General features: G+C 42.5%; 1 pseudogene; it reads left to right on the top strand.

Annotated features, from left to right (window-relative positions):
* Window positions 1–13,966: 13,966 nt before the first annotated feature.
* LOC104666100 lies at window positions 13,967–24,823 on the top strand (annotated as a pseudogene).

The raw sequence follows: 24,823 nt of genomic DNA, 5'->3' as shown, positions 1-24,823 counted from the left end.
GAAAGCTCTACATCGGGAGGCAAGACTCTTCATTGGCACTGGGTCTTTATCAAAATCTCCCCAGGTTAAATGGTCCTAGTTTACTAATGCCCAGTCTGAGGAGAGTCAGGAGGGACAGAAGTACTTTTCTGAAGTAGAAAACTGTCTTTGACTTGGCAAGTCAGGGTATAACAGGGTATAACAAGGCAAGCATTAAATGCAATAGTTTGAGGTGAAATTGACTTGGTTATGGTAATAACTAGATGGTCAACAATAGAACTAGGAAAGAAGAAAGAGTAATAGAATAGATGAAAAGAGTGAAATTTTTCTTAGCTTTAGTTTGGTAGGGGTTTCCCCTGGGACTATGGCCCACGAGTCTGGAGTGGGTGGTGCATTTATGACTTGGGTGTAATAAGTCCATCCTTTTTTGCTGTACGAACAGCAGTCTTGGGGGTTAGCAGCACAAGGTAGGGTCCTTCCAAGGCTGGCTTGAGTTTTTCTTCTTTCCACCCTTTGATGAGTACGTTATCTTCAGGCTGGTGCTGCTTTACTGGAATTTCTAGGCGTGGTTCATGTGCTAAAAGACTTTTAGTTTTTGAGAGAAAGGAAAGTGGGAGATAAACCAAGTACATAATTTTTAAGAAATTGACCTTTTTTTTTTTTTTTTTTTTTTTGAGACGGAGTCTCGCTCTGTCACCCAGACTGGAGTGCAGTGGCCAGATCTCAGCTCACTGCAAGCTCCGCCTCCCGGGTTCACGCCATTCTCCTGCCTCAGCCTCCCGAGTAGCTGGGACTACAGGCGCCGCCACCTCGCCCGGCTAGTTTTTTTTTTGTCTTTTTAGTAGAGACGGGGTTTCACCGTGTTAGCCAGGATGGTCTCGATCTCCTGACCTCGTGATCCGCCCGTCTCGGCCTCCCAAAGTGCTGGGATTACAGGCTTGAGCCACCGCGCCCGGCCGACCTTTTGTTTTAAATATGGGGACTTTGGCAGTGGACTTTATTGTCCTTAGTGCCTTTTTACTGAGAAATTTCCTTTAGCACCTATTTGTGTTAGTTTTTAAACCAAAGAAAGCCAAATACCATTTTACATTTAGCAATGCTTCTCATATTATTTTTGTACTAGATAAGCTAAATTTTATCTTTATATAGCATGTTATTAATGTTAAACCTAATTTTAATAAGACCTTGTAGACATATTTATCTAATTTTTAATGTTTGACCATAAGGTAAGATTTTATAGACTCTTTTTAACTTTTTATAATTTTTGCTAAAGAGCAGGTTGGTGCTTTAAGAAAAACCTGTTATGCTTTTACTTTAATGTACAGTTCACAGAAAAACTGGATGATACTTCTTTAACTTTAGCTAATATGCTTACACACAGAGTTTTCTTTACAATTAATGTTTTAAAACTTGCTTAAACCTTTAAAACAATAATTTTTTTAACTTTTTAATGTAGGTAAAAATGTACATTCTTATGCCTCCTTATAATCCTTTTACCAAAGGTATATTTTACTTTTCTTTTACACCTTGCACATAAACTTTTTTTTCAATAGTTTCACATTCCGGAGGCCTAGTTACTTTTAAATTATACAACATTTTTTGCATAATTCTTTTTTTATAACATTTTTCTCTTTCATGACTTTTGTAGACAATTCTTCGACATGCCTCAACTTTCTGACTTATTATAAATATGTCTTTCTTTAAACAACAGTTAATTTATTTCAGGACAAGAATTTACCATATAATACTCTTTTTATATAAATTCCGCACTCTCTATTTTTTTTTCCTTTTTTTAAAATTTTCCTTACGATACTTCTGAACTGGTCAAGTGTGCTCACTATGAGGTTTCCTCTAAAAGCTATTTTTTTTTTTTTTTTACTTTTTTTGTTAGCAAAGCAGTTGCTGCTACAGATTGAATGCATTTGGGCCAACTGCGGGTTACTGGGTTAAGGATTTTTGATAGGAAGGCCTCAGTGCTTTCGGGATACACCCTTGTTTACACTGACAACAGAGTGGTATTGGAGTGTTATAGGACTATGGAGAATACCTTCAATTATCAATTATAGGTTTTAAATTTACCTTGGCTTTTAAAGGAATAGGGTACACTTTTTTTCTTAACTACTTGTATAGCTCTCTTTTTCTTTCTCTCTCTGACTTCGTCTCTCTCTCTCTGACTTTTCTTTTGCCTCTGTCTCTTCCACTCTCTCTCTGACTCTCTCTTTCTTTCTCTCTCTCTCTCTCTGTCTCTCCCCTTGACTCCCTCTTTGTCTGTCTCTTCCTCTCTGTCTCTTTCTTTCTCTCTTTGCCTCTTTTCCTCTCTGTCTCTTTCCTGTCTCTCTCTTTGCTGGTCTTTCCTTGCCTCTGCCAGCCGCTTATGCTGCTATTCTCTCAACCACTGTGTGTTGGGGGTGGGGGGTCTAAAACCAGCTGTAACCAAATGTCTATGTATGGGAACTGGTCTGGGTTCCCTGGCTTACAGGTTACCTTGTGCCATACCTTTGAAACAAGGAACCTGTCGAGGCTTCCTTCTGATGGCCAACCTACCTCTAATGCTGGCCAGTCTATCTTACACAAAGTTCTAAGTTTTCTTAGTGTCATAGTACTCCATAGTCTCCTTTTAATTCTTTTTTGAAATTTTTCAACATAGTTCCTAGTAGGGTGGGCTTATTTGTGCCTGACCTATGCTTCTTCAAGACAAAACACCACACTCACACCACACGCACAGCATAAAACAAAGGGTAAAAAGGGCACACATACACTTTTGCAGTTTTCACCAAACCAAAATCAAAACCAAAATCAGAGTATCCAGAAATCCAAGCCAGGTCAAAACAAAAACCAAAGTATCAAGCAAGTAAAGTCAAAAACAAAAACCAAAGTGCCAGTACAGGCACATTGTGGGTGATCAGGCCACACTTCCACGCAAATGGAGTAGGCAAGTTCCCAAGACCAATCTTGTCAAGCAATTCAAACCAAGTCAAAACCAAAGTGCCAATAAAGGCACACCGTGGGTGATCAGGCCTTGCTTCCATTCAAATGGAATGGGCGAGTTTCAAAGACTAGTCTTACCAAGTTTTAGATGTCCAGACTCCCACTGCCCATTCCTTCCTGGTGTTCAGCCACTGTGTTGATCCTCCATGGGGGCCTGCCACACACTGCTCTGGCAAGGCATCCCACCGGGGCAAATGCCTACCCAGGAACTGCATCGCTGGGACTGGTCAGAGTCCCCCACAAAGATGTTCCACAGGGCAGGCTAAAGCTGCCTAAGGAGCTGCCTCAACCATCCACCATTCACCTCACTTCCCGGTCAGGGAACCAAGAAATGTAGCGGGATGAGCCATAGACAAAACTCCTCAGACATTGAGTTAAAGAAGGCAGGGATTTATTCGGCTGGGGCCATCAGCAAGACTCCTGTCTCAAGAGCCGAGCTCCCCAAGTAAGCAATTTCTGTTCCTTTTAAGGGCTCACAACTCTAAGGGGGTGTACGTGAGAGGGTTGTGATCAATTGAGCAAGCAGGGGGTATGTGACTGGGGGCTGCATGCACCGGTAATTAGATCAGAAAAAAACAGGATAGGGATTTTCACAGTGCTTTTCTATGCAATGTCTGTAATCTATAGATAACATAACCGATTAAGTCAGGGGTCGATCTTCAACTACCAGGCCCAGGGTATGGCACCGGGCTGTCTGCTTGTGGATTTCATTTCTACCTTTCAGTTTTCACTTTTTCTTTCTTTGGAGGCAGAAATTGGGCATAAAACAATATGAGGGGTGGTCTCCTCCCTTATGACTACCAGGCATCTGACATGGTTGTTCAACCCAGAGAAAAGAAGGCTGATTTCAAGTATATGCAGGACTGAGAACTAAGTAATAAAGTGAAAAAATAGAGTTACTTTGTGATTTTTTTTTTCAGCATACGAATAGAGCTAAAAGGAGAAGTTCAAACAGAGCATATTTCATTCCATATAAGTTTATTAAGAGTAACTAAGTGCCAGGGTTGAGTATATAACATTGCAATGACATAAATAAGATTGGACTCTCAAGTAGCAAATAGTCTAACAAGAATCAGACAAATGAACAAAACACGCATTATCTCCTTATCAGAGAGTGCTAAAAAATAAAAATTAAAAAATACACACATTAACATGCAAATTAACAAATGTTGCCAGGGTGGCACAGTAACCCTGCTTTAGAGCCACTACACCCTTTCCATTTCTCTTCCATCATTCCCACCTGGAAAAGAGGTGAGCAGATGCAGGAGGCTCTGCAACATTCTAGTCTCCGCTTGGCATACTCCAGCTGTGGAATCCTCCTCCCCTATTTTTGCCTTCCCTTTAAATCCTGCTGTGTCAAGGCCATCATGGCACTTTGCTGCCGCTTTCCCTACTGTTGTGAAAGGCCTGTGAACTGGAAGAAGGCTCACTGAATAATTTAAAGGCAGCTTCTCACTTCCAGAAGCAATGCTCTAGTTACCTAAGATAGCATCAGGCCACCCAGCATTCCGTCTGTGCCTGAGGCAGGTATACACTGGTGATGCATTGTAGCTAAAACAGCCAGTGAGTCAGTGATGGCAACAACCACCCAAAGAATCTCATTAATTGTGGACTTCACTCAGAGATGGGGGATGACGTTGCATGTGGAAGAGAAGCCGGTTAGATTAGTTGGTTAGTAGCAGGATAGCAGGCAAAAGTGTGCTGTGTCAACACATTCATAAAGAGCTACATGTTTGTGTTTGTTTTTCAACCAAGGATGCAAATTTTATCTTTTATCTACTTCTTCTTTACTGCCACGAGCCTGTCAGGCCTTTTTTTTTTTTTTTTTTTTTTTTTTTTTTAGACAGAGTCTCGCTCTGTTGCCCAGGCTGGAGTGCAGTGGCGCGATCTCAGCTCACTGCAACCTCCAACTCCCTGGTTCAAGCGACTCTCCTGCCTCAGCTTCCAGAGTAGCTGGGACTACAGGCACCTACCACCACGCCGGCTACTTTTTGTATATTTAGTAGAGACAGAGTTTGACCACCTTGGCCAGGATGGTCTCGATCTCCTGACCTCATGATCCGCCCACCTTAGCCTTCCAAAGTGCTGGGATTACAGGCGTGAGCCACCGTGCCCAGGCAGGTGTTTGAATAAGCATCTTCCTTGGGGAATTCAGAGGAACACAAATCAATAACACATTTGAGTCCTAAACATAAACAGAAGTAAGAACGTCTTCTGTTAGGGAAACAAAATGTAGGAAGATTCAGAACTCCCCAGCAAGCTTTGTTAATTCAACAAAATTTTTTTCTAAACATTCCTTAAATTCCGCATGTACTCATAAGATTTCTAGGTGTGACTACTGAAATGTGCTGATTTAGTAAGGACTAAATAATGAACAGTTGCTAAAGTTGGAGGAAGAATGGAAACAAATCCAAGAAACAAGGTCCTCTTTATATCCACCCTGTGATGGTTGCTCTTGTTAGTTTAATTAAGCTCCTGGATTAAAGTAGGTAAGCCCTGCCTGATTCATTCCTTATGCATGTAGGGAACCCAGCATGAGCCTAACTAAGCTGGGTTCACTCTAGGACTCAGGCATGTCAAGGCTTGTTGCAAAAACTCATGGGTCAGCAACAGAGACTTACTTATGAGAAAGGTAGAAGAACCTCCCAGGGAAGAACCTTTCTTAGAAAAGAGAGCTCTAAGGCAAACGAGTTTGATACAAGGACAATGGTCCAAAGTAGGAGGGGTAAAAGGGCAAAAGAGGTGAGATGGGGGCCCCCTTGGAGGTTGAAGGAGCCTCAAACTCCCTTTGTTTTTGAGACTACTGAAATATTACATTAAGAAATACCAAAACTGGGTTATATAAAGAGGCATTTTGCAAACTTATATTTGACATATTCATGTCTTTAACATTAACACAAAACACATTGCAAATAATTGTATTATTCACAAGATCATGAATAGATTTAGAAGTATTAGTAATTCATAATTTAGTATAGTGATGTGGTCCAATATAGGGACACAAGAAAAGGACTGTGTGGTGAGTGCTGTATTCTTTCAGTTCAGGTGGCATCTCTCCGAGATGGGATGAATAACCTCGTTTGGAGTCATCTCTGTCATTGGCCTGTGTCTGTCCCTTAGAGTGTCCTCTTGCTCAGCCTTCACTGACCCAGCCTGAAACCTACGCCTAGGGGCTGCAGGAAAATAGCAAGTAGAAACCACAAGAGCTCTTAAGCTCTGAGAGACGCTGAGCATGCAAACCTTCTGGTGCCAACAACTTCTTCAGCAACTTTGTTGACTTTGGCAACCACAGGAGTCAGCTCAGACATTATCGCCTTGACCAGGTGTCAGTAGCCTTGGCACAGGTGTTGCTGGGCCATCACAGCAGTGGAAGTGCCTTTGGCCAACAGCAGCAGAGGCTGCATCTTCCAGGCATATTGGCAACAGAACTGTTGCTTTCAGTATTGGTTGTAAGAATGATCGCTGATGAACACCAAGGCTAGCAGGAAAATTGCAATAGCCATGGGGTAACCAGGAGGATCTTGTTCCACCAATTAATTATTCCCTGCCCTTTCTCTTGGGGGCTAGCCTTTCCCCGGGTAGTACACATTCTGTTTGTCCATGGCCGATCTCATGGGGACAGACCATGTAAGGAATCAGTGCCTTAATGGAGTGGGTGCGTCTAAATAGTTCTGGGGGGTTAGTATTCAGGAGACCACTTGGCCATAGATATAAGGCTCATTTTCCCATATAAGCTTTATCAGTAATTTTTTAAATGTTACAACTTTGACTCTATATGCTGGTTCTTTTGACTTATTTCTAGATTGATTCATAACTCAGGAATGAGAAGTGCTGTTTTATTAAGACTCTCAAATACTATAGGAATCATCATTATCATCATCATCATCATCATCAATCCTTATTTCTGCATTCCCAGGCCCCAGTATATTATTTAGCTTTAGCAGACATGTAAATATATACGTAGCCAGGTGTAGTGGCTCATGCTTGTAATCCCAGCACTTTGTGAGGCCATGGCAAGTGGATCATCTGAGGTCAGAAGTTTGAGACCAGCCTGGCCAACATGGTGAAACCCCATCTCTATTAAAAAAAATACAAAAATAGCCAGGCATGGTGGCAGTTGCCTGTAATCCCAGCTACTCAGGATGCTGAGGCAGGAGAATCATTTGAAACTGGGAGGCGAGGGTGAAGCAAGCCAAGATTGTGCCACTGCACTTAGCGAAATTCCGTCTCAAAAAAATAAATAGGCCAGGTGTGGTGGCTTACACTTGTAATTCCAGCACTTTGGGAGGCCTAGGCAGGTGGAATACTTGAAGTAAAGAGTTTGAGACCAGCCTGGCCAACATGGCAAAGCCCCATCTCTACTAAAAATACAAAAATTAGCTAGGCATAGCCATTACAAGTGTGCACCTGTAATCCCAACTACTCGGGAGGCTGAGGCAGGAGAATCACTTGAACACAGGAGGCAGAGGTTGCAGTGAATCAAGACCATGCCATTGTACTCCAGCCTGGGTAACAAGAGCGAAACTCTGTCTCAAAAGAAAAATGTGTATGTGTGTGTGTGTGTGTGTGAGAGAGAGAGAGAGAGAGAAAGAGAGAGAGAGAGAAATAATGAATATACGAGAAAATATACAATACACACACCAGGACAGTATAAAAAATATCTGGTTGGAATTTGAGGGATGTGTAATAAGAAAAGGGTATATCCAGAAAAGGATTAATACAATGACTCAACTTTTACCTGAAGGCTGGTATATTCCAGGAAACATAGCTTATTGATTGACTGATTCATGCTTTCACAAAACATCTTTTGAGCATTTGACATGCACTAGGCATATAGAACTAGAATGCCTACACCTAAGCAATTAATAATCTAGTTGTGTAAGCAGATCTGAGTGCGAGTAACTGAAATTCAATATGATGAAAGATTTATTGACAATGTAAGCCAGTTACTATCATAGCATAGAGGAAGTAACAATTTTGCTTGTCAAGAGAGTTAAGAAAGTTCCAGAAAGCTAAAGACCAAAACATTTCAAGTAAAACTCTATTGATTCACAGTATGGAAAAGAAGGAGAGGCTTGGGACTTTGAGCAAACCACCAGTTAACTGGCAGTTTTTCTGGAAGCCAGCAAATGGAATGGTTCAAATCAACCAATGATCCATTCATTCTGTAAGTATTAGTTCAGGGCCTACTTTGTACTAAGAACTGCCTAAGACCTGTGGTTGATGCAAGTATTACCAAAAAATGACCAAGACACCTGGAGCTAGATGTGAAAGGGGAACACAGACCTTTCCCAGCTGTCATCTCAGGACTAGCTCTAACTCCCAGGCTCTATACTTGGAAGATGTTTCCTTTCTACAGGGATTCCTACAAGGAGGGGGAAAAACAAGGAATTTGGGCTTCAAACCAAACTTGAACCTGATGATCCCAGACACTTTAATGAAGATAATCAAGTCCAGAAAAATCTCAAATCAAAGTTGTTTTTCTTAAAAAAGACAGGATCTACCTCGGTCACCCAGGCTGGAGTGCAGCGTGGCATAATCATACCTTACTGCAGTCTTGAACTCCTGAGTTCAAGCAATATTCTCACCTTACCCTCTCAAGTAGCTAGGACTACATGGCATGCCACTACGCTTGGCTAATTTTTTAATTTTTTGTAGAGATGGAATCTATGTTGCCCATGCTGGTCTCAAACTTTTGGCCTCAAGCAATCCTTCCACCTCAGCCTAGATCAAACTTTTGAGCAATATTCTGTATCATTGGCAGTAGAATATAAAATTACCTTTGGACAAGAATTCATTTGCCCTGGAATCCTCAATTTTCATAGAAATAACCACCTCAATTTACAAGGTACACACTGGCAGAGCTGTTTATACCATATGACACTTTCTTCCTGGCTATAGTTAATAAGATAAAGAGTGGCCATGTAAGATGAACCAATTTTTCTATAGAATTAAAAATGGGGCTAAGAGACACTTGCGAATTAATGATGGCTGCCTGAATCGAAGCAATATAAACTTGAATACTGTGCAATCTTCTTTCTACCTTGTGCATGGACAAACAGAGGCCAATTTGTTAGAGAGGAAGCTGATGCACACAGAAAGAACATGAATGAGCCTGACTGCTAAAGGCTTAAATCCCTATAAAACAGCCTTACCTCCTGCTCTTGGGTCCTGTTGCCCTCTAATAAATCCTCCACACACCTGCTTTTCTGCTTAAGTTATTTAGCAGAGTCTTCTTATTTGTCATCAAAAGAAACTTAGACTTCAAAAAAAAAAAAAAAAAAAATTGAACAGAGGCCCTCTTCTGGGATGTACGGGGTTTGTAACTCTCCAGCTGCAAAAGGTTCAGTTAGTTTGCATGGTCCTACAACTTCTATTTCATTGTGGAGAGAATGACTAAAGAGAACTTACACACATCATCCTACAAATTATTGCTTCTTCTTGGAAATGCAATTGCTCAAGGAGGTTGGCTGCTGAGACCTCAAGATGGTGGCAAGGATATGCAGTCATGGGTGTTACTTCAAATAGATAATAAAACTGAAAATAAACTGGACTGAATTTAGCAATGCTTGCCCTAGACTGGATGGATTATGCCTCTTATGTGGTATTATTCTAACTCAGTTGAGAAAACAACTGATGTCCTGTTATTATGCGCTAAAGGGACTTTGCTTCCGAGTATAGAGGCCACATTCCATGGGTTGAAGGTTGCATTTTTTCCTAAAGGAAATAGAAATTTCCAGAACCTATCATATTGAATGAACAGATCCAGGTCAGAAAGAAAAGACATAGAAGGCAGGGAACTTTTTACCTTTTTGGGGATATGGAGACATGAGGCCTGGGGCTCAGCAAAAATGGGGACATACTGAAGCTCTTCCTCCTATGGTAGGAAGAAGAAAGCTGACCTCTACCACTGTGAGGCAGGCCAGAAACTGCGCAGGCTTCAGTAGTCTACTCTGAGAACAGTCAGATCTAACACCAGTTTTACATTTCTCTACATTGTAATTTCCTTCTGCAGAATTGAAGCCTTCAGTAAAGTTTTATTACAATCTGGTCTTGGCTCAGATGCAAGTAAAAGAAGGTGCTATATGAAATGGTAAAGGAGGTGCAGTTTTTCTTCATCCTGAGGTCAGCTTTATGGTGGCAGCACTGATTGAAGGGAGGTAGAATGTTCTGAAACTGTATCAAGTGACAGGCAGAGAAATGAATGATGGTCCATGGTAGAGTGGAGTTTGCCAGTCTGGAATCAAGCAAAGCAGAGTCATAGATGTGGCGCAACTGACTTGGGAACCATCATGAGACAACTTTCCCCCACACACGTCTTGCTGAGCATGCCTGAGGGAAAGGACAAATTATAGAAGAGATTGGCTAGATGCTCAAAAATATCCTTTTCCTCTCCTGAGCACACAGATGACTACATCTTCCAGCCCCCTTGCATTGGCCAAAGGAACATCACTGGAAGGGATGTAGACCCTTCAATGTAAGGGTGTAGGCACTTTAATGCCTGGACCCTAAAATCTGCAGGCATCCTCTGCTCAATCTCTCTTTGTTTGCTGGTCAGCTCAATTCAGATGATGTGCAGAGGACTCCGAAAGTAGAAGACAGCAAGCTCCATTGATAGAAGAAGCCCGAATCCCTGAGTCATCACTTAGAGGGGAGCTGCCAGAACTGTTTTGAGTTGTGATGGGAGCAAAGAATAAACATTTATTGTGTTAAACCACTGAAATTTTGAGGTTGTTTGTTACTGCAACTAACATTAATTACTCTAATACGGCAACATAAAAAGATGTCTGAAGTCCTATCATTACACAGATGAGGGCCTTTGAATGGTCAGAGATTTGGGTTACATGAATCAGACCTACATCCCTCCCCCAAAGAGTTTGCAGTCCAGTAAGAAGCTTAAAGGAAAAGTAACAATAGAAGGATAGGCAGGAACCTCATAAATGACTTTGTTTTCCTGTTGCAGACTTTAGTGATGAGGCACAGAGCACCCAGAAAAGGTTTAGACAGAGATTCTCATTATATTATTCCCTTGACAGAACAGTCAAGAATGGAGAGCTCGTTTTACTAAGGTGGTAAAGTCATTGAAATTCTACCCTTGAATTAAGAGAAACCTTCATTTTTTTTTCATCTCTGATCAGGTCATAGGTTTTTGTTTACAACTTTTATTTCTGCATTACGAAGACTGTATTTTACTTTCCTGAAACTATGGGAAAACAAAAGTAATTAAAGAGACAGTATACTAGGTCAGTTATTACTAAACCAAGGTCTTGTTAACACAATGCTAACACAAGTCCACAAGTAGCTACAAATCAAAATGTAACTAAAACTTAAGAAAGAGTTCACCTGGGACAGAGGAACTTTATTTCTTTTAGTCCCCTTTGCCCATTTCCTTGGGATCTGGGTAAGGCGCCCAGTCAGAGGTTTGCAATGGCAATTAGTTCACAGCCTGCCAGGTAAAACTGGGTAGAAGGGGATGATATTTAGCCATGTGAAGCTGGCCTGTGACATTTTCCCCTTCTCTAATTTTTTAAAATTTTTTGTAAAATTAAAAAGTAACTTACAATACATGTTATAACATGGATGAACTTTGGAGACATTATGTTGAGTGAAAGAACCCAGACACAAAAGGCCACATATTGTGTAATTCCATTTATATGAAATGTTCACAATAGGCAAATCCGTAGAAACAGAAAGCAGATTAGTGGTTGCCAGGGCCTGGAGGGAGAGAGGAGGCTGGGGAGTGACTGCTGCTTAATGGGTACAGGGTTTCTGGAACTAGATAGTGATGATGTTTGCACAACATTGTAAATGTACTAAATGCCACTTATTTACACAATTTAAAATGGTTAAAATGGTGACTTATATGTTATGTGAATTTTACCTTAAAAAAAAATCCTGATAGAAAAAAAAAAAACTGGATTTTTTTTTATGGCCTTCCTTGGCACACACATTCCTGCTCTGTCTCCTATTCATTCTTATTCAAGCAGTAGTATAATAATGAGAGTATTAATAATACTAGAAATCAAATGGAACTCACTGCCACCCGACTGGCAAAAACACAAAACTCAGTGTTAGGACAATTGACTCTGCCGAATCAATAGAAAATCTGAAAGTGGAAATCATGTGCTCTTTAGTGAAGTCTCAGGAGACATTATGCTTCTTCTGCTTGAAGCAGACATAGAATTACAAGTTCCTAGATGAGAAATTAATAAACAAAGAGTGAAAACTGCTATCTGGGTCCCTTCTTCTTCCCTCCTCCCAATGTGTGTTGATGTTATTTGTAAGCCTTGCTGGTTTTTTAAAAAACCCTTACCTCCCAGAACTGGTTTTCATAGCAAATCAGATTTAGATGGTGAAGAATAATGACTGAAGGGCAGAAAATGGGCTGGGGCTGGGTGGTGATTGCCCTGCCAATCCACGAAGAGTCACCCTGTCCGTATGACTAATGCTGCACAAAGCAGGTGTGTAGAAAGACATGAGACTTGAAGAAAATACATTGAAAAGCACTTGCTTTAAATTCATACCCTCTCCCCTTCCCAGCCATGCTTTCTCCTCAAGGAGAAGGTTTAGCATCTCTGCCAGAGCTGGGAAATAAAGGGCATGGCAGGTGAGAGGTGGTGTCACTTCAGGAAGAGGCTCAAGTTCTGGACGAGAGGTCCCCTTGTGTTCTGTTAGGTGGTTTCTAGGAGTCTCAGAATGTAAGGCTATGGAGATGTCAGCAGATTTCCCATGGTCTGGTGCCACAGAGAGCAAACACCATTCCTGCTTCTGGCCACTAAGTCCTACATTCGAGCCCTGCTCTACAGAAGGCGTAAAGAGAACCAAGTCAGGTGGCTGCCAGCCCCAAAGGCAGAGATATGCTGCAGCTGGCTTTGCTCATGACAGCCAGTTGTTAAATTGTCAAGAATTCTGCAAGCCAGTTCTTAACCAAATTATTATTTAGGAAAATAAATTATATTACAAATATTAGTAGAACTGAGAGACCTCTTAGTTTAATGATTGTACTTTGTAACAGAGTGATGAATAGTAAATAAACTGTAGACTACATACAGATGTAATGACAATGACTTTATTGGGAAAAGATTTAGAAGGTTGAAGGGTACACCTTTATTTGTCATATCACAATGGGATTGCAGTCATAGGTTGGCTGTGGATATATGAAAGCAGCAAAAAGCAACAAAAGCATTTTGTGAGTCAATCGGCTATATGGAATTTATAATGAATTATGTTATGTATTTTGTTAGTTATAACTTGTATGCCACATACCCTTTAAATCAGTAAAATCCATAACAAACTTGTAAACTTACTATTTTTTTTTCAGCAAACCAGTTGTTAAACACCACCACAACACCGCTGCCTGAAGATCTACAACCCTAGGAGACCTGAATTGAGTTGTTTGTTCATCTTCTCACCTGTGAAATGAAAGAAAGAAGGAAGAAAAGGGAGAGGGAGGGAAAGAGATTACTTCCAGACAATCCTTCTGCATATACTTGATACTTCTTGCATATCAAGTCTAAAATAGTGAAGAAAATAATAGTGATGGAAAATGCAGGACTCACTCTGCACACGTAGAGCAGGTGGTCGCCTATCTGGTATGATTTGAAAGGTACTCTGAAGCCAGCCAGCCCAGAAATATCTAGCCCTCTGGCTTGCCCAAGCCTGCTTTTTGAAATTCACAGAATTTGAGTAGGCTTCCTTTGGATGAGCTTCGTCTCCCATGCCTTTCTCTTGCCTCCAATACTCCTCATTATCACCTTAGCTCATATTTGAGTATAAATAACTAGATGTGACCTTGAAAAGCACTGAACTTCTTCCCAGGAAAATAAGATGTAATAAAAAGCTCTGATGTGGGGAGGAAGCTGAAAATAATAACAACAAACCAACGTCAGACATGCCCTGACAGTGCAGGCCATAAAATGGGGATCTCAGACACCATGGGGCATAGGCAATGAGGGAACTGTTGGGAGCATAAGGGCTTTAGACAAGGGAAACTGGAAAGATGCAAGAGGAAAGGGACCTGGTGCAGACCCTGGTATTGAGCTTGCACCTTATACCCCTTATGAAAAATAAGGAGGTTAGAGTGAGCTGTAGTGAAAACTATGGAGTCTGGGTAATAATGACGTGTCAACGCAGGTTTATGGACTGTAACCAAAGCATCACTGTGACCATGAGCAAGGCTGTGCATGTTTCGGGGACTGAAGGTGTACAGGAACTTCCTGTACTTTCTGCTCAATTTTGTGCAAACCTAAAACTGCTCTAAAAAACAAAACAAAACAAAACAAAAAAAACTCGTTTCAGAAAAGGGTGGGGGGAGTTCAGATCCTCAATGTGAGCCTCATCACAGTTCCTGTCTTCAGCAGCCCACCCAAAGCCCTCCTGCCCTGCCTGTCACCATTTTCATGCCCTCTAGAGTCACTTATCACAACAGCAACAATCACAATCCTTGGAAAGGTGTCACTATATCTTAATAAATAAACAGGTACACGTGTGGATTTGTACATCCCAAGAGGTGGGACTGACGAGACACAACAGCACCCCATTCCCCTACAATCAATGAACAAACCTAGTAAATACTCTCTCCATCCCCTGTGCCCTCCAGCTCAGATATTGTGACTCTTTTTTTCAAATATATCTCAATCTCTTTTCAGATGTGTATTTTATCTTGTACACTGCAACAACTCTGCTTTACAAAATACATATTTTTGAATCTCTTTTCAGAAATTTATTAACCATCCTTCCTGTTACTCCTCTTCATCTCCGAATGTCTACTTGAACTCCTCTTCAAATACTATCATCAAATCTTTGAAGTTTGTTCACTTGTGATGTAAGGGGCTCCCTCCCTTGGATGCTCCTGGAAAGGCTGAATGATCAGGAGAATATTGGGTTGTACTTATGTATAAAACAGATCCTAGGCCGGGCGCGGTGGCTCACGCCTATAATCCCGGCACTTTAGGAGGTCAAGGCAGGCAGATCATCTGAGATCAGGAGTTTAAGACCAGCCTGGCCAACATGGTGAAACCCTGTCTCTACTAAAAATACAAAAATTAGCTGGGAGTGGTGCCATACACCTGTAATCCCAGCTACTCTGGAGGCTGAGGTAGGAGAATTGCTTGAATCCGGGGGGCAGAGGTTGCAGGGAGCTGAGATCACGCCACTTGTACGCCAGCCTGGGTGACACAGCAAGACTCCATCTCAAAAAAATAAAAAAGTAAAACAAATCCTAAAGCTGATGTGAGACTAGCCTGACTGGTCTTCACTCCCTTCCTCCCTCCCTCATGCATATATTTTATGGGAAATGACATATATTTTTGAGAGGCGAGTTAAGGAATGACTCATCGACTGCACACAGAGAAAGTTAGTTCAGCAGCAACTGTAAGTAGCAGGATCAGCAAGGCCAGCTGGAAGTCAATTCAGGGATGTGGCTCACCCTTTCCCTGGGCTGGGCCTGACCTCCACCTTGCTTGCCGCAGTGTCATTCTAATGAATCTTAAACCTGCATATCTGAACCTGCTTCATTCAAAAAGAGTTCTGGGATGGCTCCCAGGCAACCCACATCACACCTCTCCACCCAGAGCCCAGGCAACAGCTGTTCCCTCACCTGTCAGACTTGAATCTACTGAAACTGAAAATACAACCCAGCGTCTAAGAACATTATATTTTTGGTGTATTGTTTTCTCTGTTTGAAAGTTCTCATGAAGACAAATTGAACCTTACTTCCACAGTTTGCGAACAACTTTTACTAAACAGTTTACCACAGTGGGACTGTTCTGGGAATCCAGAATATGTGACCACTGTGCCTGATTCTTCTCACAGGCCATTGGTCCTCAAGCATTGACATTCACAGATATTTCCACACCATTATTAGACTGCAGGGATCAAAACCAGAGGGCAGTTATCCCTACCTAAAAACTGCAGTCTTGGACAATTATTATTATTATTTTTGGAGATGGAGTCTCGCTCTGTCCACCAGGCTGGAGTGCAGTGGTGCAATCTTGGCTCACGGCAAGCTCCACCTCCCAAGTTCAAGTGATTCTTCTGCCTCAGCCTCCTGAGTAGCTGGGATTATAGGCATGCGCCACACTACGCCCGGCTAATTTTTGGATTTTTTAGTTGAGACAGGGTTTGAACATGTTGGCCAGGCTGGTCTCTAACTCCTGACCTCAAGTGGTCCGCCCGCCTCAGCCTCCCAAAGTGCTGGGATTACAGGTGTGAGCCACCATTCTGGCCTAAATTATTCTTTTGTGACTGTTTTCTCACTTGCTAAAGGGAACAATAATAATACTTTTCTCATGGGGTTGTACGGAATATTGAGATAATGTGTGTGTAAAGGAGAAAAATAGCAACCACACTATTAGCTACCACAATTGCTTTCTAAGGCAGAGGGATCTATGGCAGAAGGGTCCTCTTGTTTTCCTGAGATTCTTGCCGGGCCTGCTCAGTTTTGCTTAGTAAACAAACAAGATGTATACATGAAAGAAGAAAGAAAGAAAGAAAGAGAGTAAGAGAGAAAGGAAGGAAGGAAGGAAGGAAGGAAGGAAGGAAGGAAAGAAGGAAGGAAGGAAGGAAGGAAGGAGAAGAAAGAGAGAGAGAAAGAAAGAAGAAAGAAGAAAGAAGAAACGAAGAAAAATAAAGAAAGAAAGAAAACAGAAATAAAAAGAAAGAAAAAACGAAAGAAGACAGAACAGAAAACTCGAACTAAGAAAAGACAAAGAGAAGCCCTAATTGAGAAGGAAGGCCTTCAGTAATGAAGGATTACGAAGCAGTGAAGTCATTACGTTCAGTACCTCCTCCCTCATTAAGTAAGAATAAAAGAAATTGGACTTCCAGGAATAGTTCAGGAGGACGCTCCTGAGGAATGGGACGAAAATAGCAAAAAAGAGAGGCTCCAGGCCCGGCGCGGGTGGCTCATGCCCGTAATCCCAGCACTTTGGGAGGCCGAGACGGGCGGATCACGAGGTCAGGAGATCCAGACCATCCTGGCTAACATGGTGAAACCCCGTCTCTACTAATAATACACACACACACACACACACAAACTAGCCGCGCGCGGTGGCGGGCGCCTGTAGTCCCAGCTACACGGGAGGCTGAGGCAGGAGAATGGGGTGAACCCGGGGGGCGGAGCTTGCAGTGAGCAGAGTCGCGCCACTGCGCTCCAGCTTGGGCAACAGAGTGAAACTCTGTCTCAAAAAAAAAAAAAAAAAAAAAAAAAAAAAAAAGAGGATCCAGTGAGAAGCTGTGAGGCCAGGAGAGGAGCTTGCAAGTTTAGAGGATTTAAGACCTGGGTTCGGATCCTGCCTCTACTGCTTACTAACCATGGATCTTTGGGCAAATTATCTAGCTTTGTTTTGTTTCAGTTTCCTCACATGGAAAATTGGGATAATACCACTTCCCTCTCAGAGCTGTACTGAAGATTAAGTGAAATAATCATTGTGAAGTGCCCACTAACAGTGTCTACTGTTGCTATTCCCATGAATAACATTGAGAATGTACAGTCTGACCTCTGTAACAGAGAACATCTTGGCAAAACACATTCCCTGCATATTCAACTAAGAATGAACATATTCTTGGCACAACTTCTCCAGAGTCCAGTGTCAGTTCAGATACGGTTGAGAGAACCAAAGGGACATCCCGAGGTTCTGGTGGAAGCTACCACAGCATAAGCCCCTTGCCAACTCTCCAGTCTTTCCACCCCTGCCTTCTCCCTTTAAGATTTTTCTGGTCAATAAAAGCAGCATTGCTTTCTGTGATTCAGATGACAGTTGTGAAAGACTTATATTTATGTAAATAAAATAAACTAATTTTCATAAAATAGTTTTAGAAACAAGCTCAACTCTGTTACTCAAAGTAAGGCATTAGAATTATTGTAAGAAAAAAGAGACTTAATGAACACAAGGCTGGACATCCTTCTTTTGTGTTAAGTACAGTTTTCTTCAGCTACATAATCTAGGCATTAAGAGGTTTTAAGGCCAGGCACAGTGGCTCATACCTGTAATCCAAGCACTTCGGGAGGCTGAGGCGGGTGAATCACGAGGTCACGAGTTCGAGACCAGGTTGACCAACATGGTGAAACCTCATCGCTACTAAAAATACAAAAATTAGCCAGGTGTGATGGCACATGCCTGTAACCCCAGCTACTTGGGAGGCTGAGTCAGGAGAATTGCTTGAACCCAGGAGGCAGAGGTTGCAGTGAACTGAGATCATGCCACTGTACTCCAGCCTGGGTGACAGAGCAAGACTCCATCTCAAAAAAAAAAAAAAAAAAAAAAGGTTTTAAAAAATTCCTCTCTAGAGAGACACCTAGTTTCTCCAAAGTAACTGAATGGGTGCTAATTTTGCACATAGCATAGTTATACGGTTTCTGCCAAGGTAGAGCAGGCCTACTGATGTGTCCTGGAGGAGGATCAGAGAGCTGTGGCTACCTCCTGCTCTCCTACCTTGGTACCTCCACCCAGTGACTGTGAGTACCTGCTAGTCCCAGGGCTAAGCACTGGGCATCAGAGAGAGGAAAACAGGCAGATCTGTGCTGCAAAGGCACTACTGTTGAAAATATCTGACACAAACAAACAATTAACAATATTCATTTACTTCCTTCTCAGTGAGAAGTGATACAAAGCTAACCAACAGAGGTATGCAAATGAAGACCTGGCCAAGTCTGAGAATGTGGGTGAAGACTTTCCTGAAAGTAATTAATTCTTACACTGCAGCAAGAGATTAGAATGCACAGAAGAGGGATACAGAGAGCACTCCTTCTGGGAAGAGGGAACAGCATGTGCAAAGGCTCAGAGGCAGAAAGGAGTCTGGTGTTGAGGATATGAAAGCAGATCAGTGCATCTTGAGTCTGGTAAGCAGATGAGGATGGTGGGGGAACTGAGAGTGCCCTGAGGAGTGAATCTCCCAGTTGTTTACCTTGAGGAATGGCGGAGATAAATCCTACTTTTCACAACTAAGGGAATAACCATTCATAATAAACAACAGAGAGGGGTAGCAGAAAAGTGAGGTGTGTAAGCAGACAGTTGTCGTTAAGTGTGTGAATGCTTTATTCAGCTAACTAGAACCCTGAGACGTTGGGTCCAAGATCAAAGACAGATTGAGTGTTGGAGCTGGCTAGTCTTCCTCTATGTCATGGCCAGCTTGCAAAAACCTGGGCAAGAGGGAGGCTATTTGAAACTGTGGGTGGTTTTGTGCAAATCTGTTCCCACTAGTAGGTGATCATCACAAGTAGAGAAGAGAGCATTAGACGTTAGACACCAACCAAACGTGTTGTCCCAGGTATTCCAGGCACCAGCACACTTAAGAACAGAACCTGAGCCTACTCCTCAGGTAACTCCTCTGCTTCCAGGGAACTTTCTACATGGTGACTTACTTGAGTGAGCAAATCTGCCTGTCAAGACCTGCTTATTTTGCCCTGACCGCTTGGAGGCATGAGAACATAAGGGTGTCCCAAGCTGGCCACAGGCAGCCATGCAACCTGCCTCTAATCCTAGCACCAAAGGCCCGTGCTCATGACAGCACCAGGACAGAGTAGGGTCCTCCTGCTGGCCTGTCCTAGGGCCTTTAACCCATGCATCCTGGGATGGTACGTTCTACCACAGCACTACACAGATTTATGCATAGTCCCTCCATGTGGGACACCCCTACAAGTGTGTCAAATCTCGTGCCAGCAAGGAGAATCAGGAGAAACCATTGCCCCCGCCTCCTTTGGATTCACAAGGGAAATATTTTTTCTTTGTAACACAACTGCTAAGAAACACCAGGAAATTTCCAACCCTCTTTGTCTTCCTCCTCCTCCTCCTCCATCACCCCTACCACCACCTCTCCCTCATCCTCCTCCTCCTTCATCTTTCTCTTTCCCTTCTCTTCCTCCTCCTTCCTTATCTCTCTCTCCTTCTCTTCCTCCTCCTTTCCTTCTCCTCCCTCTCCTCATTTTTTCCCATTTTTCTCCCCTCCTCTTACTTATCTTTTTTTCTTAACACTTCTCTAAACATTCCAATTTTTCTATAATGAAGACATCATGTTTGAATAAACAGGAAAAAGCAAAGGGGAAAAGAAAACAGAAAGGGGAAACTCAATCCCCAAGTCACTGAAGACTGACTACTGTGTGGCAAGAACCCTGGGGTCTGGCCCTGAATGTTTCACTAATAATCCCTATAACCATCAGCTCCATGGGAGAGGAAATGATTTGGATCCTTTCTAAAGTCTGTTCCAGGTCTAAATGGAGCTGGAATATGTGAATAAGTTTATTTCTCAAGGCAAAAGAATCCTTCAGAGACTTCATTGTATTCTCCAGGAACATCATTATAGGCCAATGAAACAAAGAAACCAGTTTTGAACAAGGCCACTGGACTCATCCAGGAACCTATCATTTAGCCATGCTAAAAGGATTTAGCTCTCAGATGTCAAGGTAGTCCCACCAAGGGGACAGTGAAAACACACACACGTATACACACACATACACACACATACATATACACACGCATACACACACATACACACACACACACACACAAGTACCACAGGAGGACTGCTGAGCTAGCAGGATTTCTTTCATCACTGATTTGCTTCAAATTTTGTCTAAATCAGAGTCTCAAAGTAATTAACTTGTGTTCATCCTCAGCTTTAGGAATATGTAGGATTGTGGTGTTAGTAAACAGTGCCTATTGAATAGAACCATTACTAATCAATTATTTCTTTATTTCTAAAAATTCATTAATGCCCCACCCTGAAGAAGTCTTCTACTCCTTTCATACCTGGGGCAGCTCTGATAAGTAGATGGCATCAGTCTTCAGCCCCATAACCTTACAGAGGTTCTCCACGTTTTGAGGGACAGGTGGAGTTTTTTCACCCACTTGAAAGAAAACGTCTTTGTATATATCACTCCTACCCTTCAGGAAGCCAGAGACTGGAGGCCTATTGGTAGAATGAAAACTAGAATTGACTTAGTTGACTCTGAGTTTCTATGGGAGCTTTATCATGTGAATACAGTAATGAGGTTGCCTCCCCATCTCTCCCCTCAGTTGAACATGGCGCCGGGTGTAGTAGTTCTTGCCTGTAATCCCAGCACTTTGGGAGGCCCAGTCAGGTGGATCACTTGAGGTCAAGAGTTAGAGACCAGTCCGGCCAACATGGCAAAGCCTCATCTCTAATAAAAATACAAAAATTAGCCAGACATGGTGGCACACCCCTATCCCCAGCTATTTAAGAGGCTGAGGCACAAGAATTGCTTGAACCCGAGAAGCTGAGGTTGCAGTGAGTTGAGATCATGCCACTGCACCCCAGCCTGGGTCATGGAGTAAGACTCCATCTCAAAAACAAAAACAAAAAAAGATCGTGGTTGCACCTCACCATCACACCACTCACTATTTGCACATCCCCAATCCCCAGTGCTCATGGGGATTGGCCTTAACTTGGGAATAGTGATTTATTGATGCCACTATAGGGGTGGAACCCTGAATCACAAAAATCAATGCAGAAAACTGACTGTCTTAGTCTGTTTTGTTTTGCTATAAAGGAATACTGGAGGTTGGGTAATTTATAAAGAAAAAGAAGGTTTATTTGGTTTATGATTCTGGATGGCTGGAAAGTTCAATATTGGGCATCTGCATCTGGTAAAACCTTCAGGCTGCTTCCACTCATGGTGGACGGCGAAGAGGAGCGGGTGTGTGCAGAGGCTGCACGCTAAGAAAGGAGGGCAGGGCAGGAAGGAGCAAAGATCGTTTTAGCAACCAGTTCACATGGGAACTAACATAGTGAGAACTCACCAGTCCAGAATGGAAGGGCATTTGATATATTCATGAAGGATCCACTCCTGTGACCCAAATAGTTCCCACTGGGCCCCACCTCCCAACATCGCTATACTGGGGATTAAATTTCAACATGAAATTTGGTGGGGACAAACAAATTATATCCAAACCATAGCATTCCACTCCTGCCCCCAGCCCCAGCAAACTCATGTTATTCTCACATTGCGAAATACAATCATCCTTTCCCAACAGACCCAAAAGTCTTAACTCATTCCAGCATCATCTCAAAAGTCTAAAGTCCAAAGTCTCATTAGAGACTCAAGGTAAGTTCCTTTCAACTATGAGCCTGTAAGATGAAAAACAAGTTATTTACCTCCAAGATACAATGGTTGTTCAGGCATTGGGTAAACCCTGACAATTTGCAATTAAGTGAGAAAGCTATTTTCCTATTTTGAACTTACGGTTTAATTATGTCATTTAATCTCCACAGCAGAACACTGGTTATTAGCACTCCCATTTCATAGATTGAGAACCTGAGGCTCCATAAGTTGTATCAGTTATACATGAATATTAATTAAGAGCAGACCTAGAATAACCAGGAATAATCAATCAAATAAAGATGGAGAGGCTAAAAAGAGAAAACAAGACTATCATGAGAGTATCAGCAGATTTCACAATTCCCTGAAATACCTAGAGCTTCACTGTATAATAGGATCACCACTATCCACATGGGGCTATTTAAATTTAAGTTAGTTAAATTTAAGTAAAAGTTAAAATTTAGTTCTTCAGTCACGCTAATCATAAGTTCGGTGATCACACATAGTTAGTGGCTACAGTACTGGACAGGACAGATTTAAATAGCATCTTCATCATCACAGAAAATTCTATTGAATGGCACTGCTCTAGAATATGTCCTCATGAGTGAAGGGGTCTATTCTTAGAAGATGGTGATTTTTCAAGTGCTATTGTGCGAGCTGTATTTATGTGAAGTTCCTAGAGTACAGAAGGCATCTGCTTCCTCCTATTAAAGGGACAAAATGCAGCAGAAAGCCTTTGTTCCTAGTTTTTCAAGAACCTCCCCACATGCCCAGGAGACAGAGTTCTTCAATGGCCAAAAGATAGGATTCTTGGGGTCACACAGGCATATAGTCTTTCTCTGAGCTCTGTTTCCCACTCCATGTGGCGTGATAAATAAGTGGACTCAGGCCTTCTCCCAAGAAGCTCTGTCAGATCTTACCTTGACATCCTTTCATCATACAGCAAACCACAGGTAGGTAAGATCCTAAGCTTCAGATTTGACCCACAGTGGGGAACAGGGATAGAAACACAGGGTAGAAAATCTCATTTATGCCTTGAGCCTAAACCAGAGGTCCACCTATCCCCACCAAAGCTGCACTGAGTGTTATTGACATTGACTCGGGCCTTAATAAAATTGCAATTTGGTTATTATTTGATATTCCTATGTGTACCACTCCTTGGGGAAACTGAAAGGTAGAAATTAACAAGCAGGGAAGAATGAGGGTATTTCTTGGTTGCTAAACATTAATTATTGCTATTAAAACTTTATCCGCTGTAGTTTGAATGTGTCCACTCCAAAATTCAGATGTTGAAACTTAGTGCAATGTGATAGTACAAAGAAGTGGAGTTTTCTAGGGATGATAAGGTTATGAGAGCTCGTCCCCTCATGAATGGGATTAAGGCCTTTATTAAAGAGTCTTCTTTAAACAGTCTTATTTAAAGAGCTGCAGCACTCAGCTGGCTTGCTCTTTAGCCTTCCACCATGTGAGGACACAGCGTTCCTACCCTCTGGAGGATGCAGATCTCACCAGAAAACACAACCTGCCGTCATCTTAATCTTGGACTTTCTAGCCTCCAGAACTGTGAGAAAATAAATTTCTTTTCTTCTAAATTATCCAGTCTCAGGTATTTTGTAATAGCAGCACAAAACAGATTAAATCACCATTTCCCAATCACTAACAATTAATCAATTTTCTTTCTTTGTGACATGCTATTCTCTCCTTTCTGAAAGTCTCTTTATTTTGCTTCAATGACAGTACTCTCTGGGTTATCTTTCTACCTCTGTGGCTATTCATAAAAAGTGCCTCCTCTCACCAGGTGTCCTCATGAAAGTGACATCGTCTTTAAACCCTGTGTGACAATCCCTGACGCACTGCTGTGATGTCCAGGGAAGACAGCGTGACCTAGAAGTCAACTACTTCCTTAAAATCATCCAACTTTTGGATGATTATCTGAAATGTTTCATCGTGGGAGCAGACAGTATGGACTCCAAGCAGATGCAGCAGATCCGCATGTCCCTCTGCAGGAAGGCCATGGTGCTGATGGTCAAGAACATCATGATGTGCAAGGCCATCTGAGGGCACCTGGAAAACAACCCAGCACTGGAGAAACTGTTGCATCATATTAGGGGGAATGTGGGCTTTGTGTTCACCAAGGAGGACCTCACTGAGATCAGGGACCTGCTGCTGGCCAACAAGGTGCCAGCTGTGGCCCATGCTGGTGCCATTGCCCCATGTGAAGTCACTGTGCCAGTCCAGAGCACTGGTCTGGGGCCTGAGAAGACCTCCTTTCTCCAGGTTTTAGGCATCACCACAAAAATCTCCAGGGGTGCCACTGAAATCCTGAGTGATATGCAGCTGATTAAGACTGGAGACAAAGTGGGAGCCACCAAAGCCACACTACTGAACATCTCTCCCTTCCCCTTTGGGCTGGTCATCCAGCAGATGTTCCACAATGGCAGCATCTACAACCCTGAAGTGCTTGACGTCACAGAGGAAACTGCATTCTCATTTCCTGGAGAGTGCGATGTTGCCAGTGTCTGTCTGCAGATTGGCTACCCAACTGTTGCATCAGTACCCCATTCTATCATCAGTGGGTACAAACGAGTCCTGGTTTTGTCTGTGGAGATTGATTACACCTTCCCACTTGCTGAAAAGGTCAAGGCCTTCTTGGCTGATCCATCTGCCTTTGTGGCTGCTGCCCCTGTGGCCACTGCTGCCATGACTGCTCCTGCTGCTGCTGCAGCCCCAACTAAGGTTGAAGCCAATGAAGAGTTGGAGGAGTCGGACAAGGATATGGGATTTGGTCTCTTTGACTAA

This window comes from Rhinopithecus roxellana, chromosome 8 (genome assembly GCF_007565055.1).
Source record: "Rhinopithecus roxellana isolate Shanxi Qingling chromosome 8, ASM756505v1, whole genome shotgun sequence".
Classification (NCBI taxonomy): domain Eukaryota; kingdom Metazoa; phylum Chordata; class Mammalia; order Primates; family Cercopithecidae; genus Rhinopithecus; species Rhinopithecus roxellana.
Note: the sequence above shows the minus strand (reverse complement) of the source record. Positions and strands in the feature narration are given on the sequence as shown.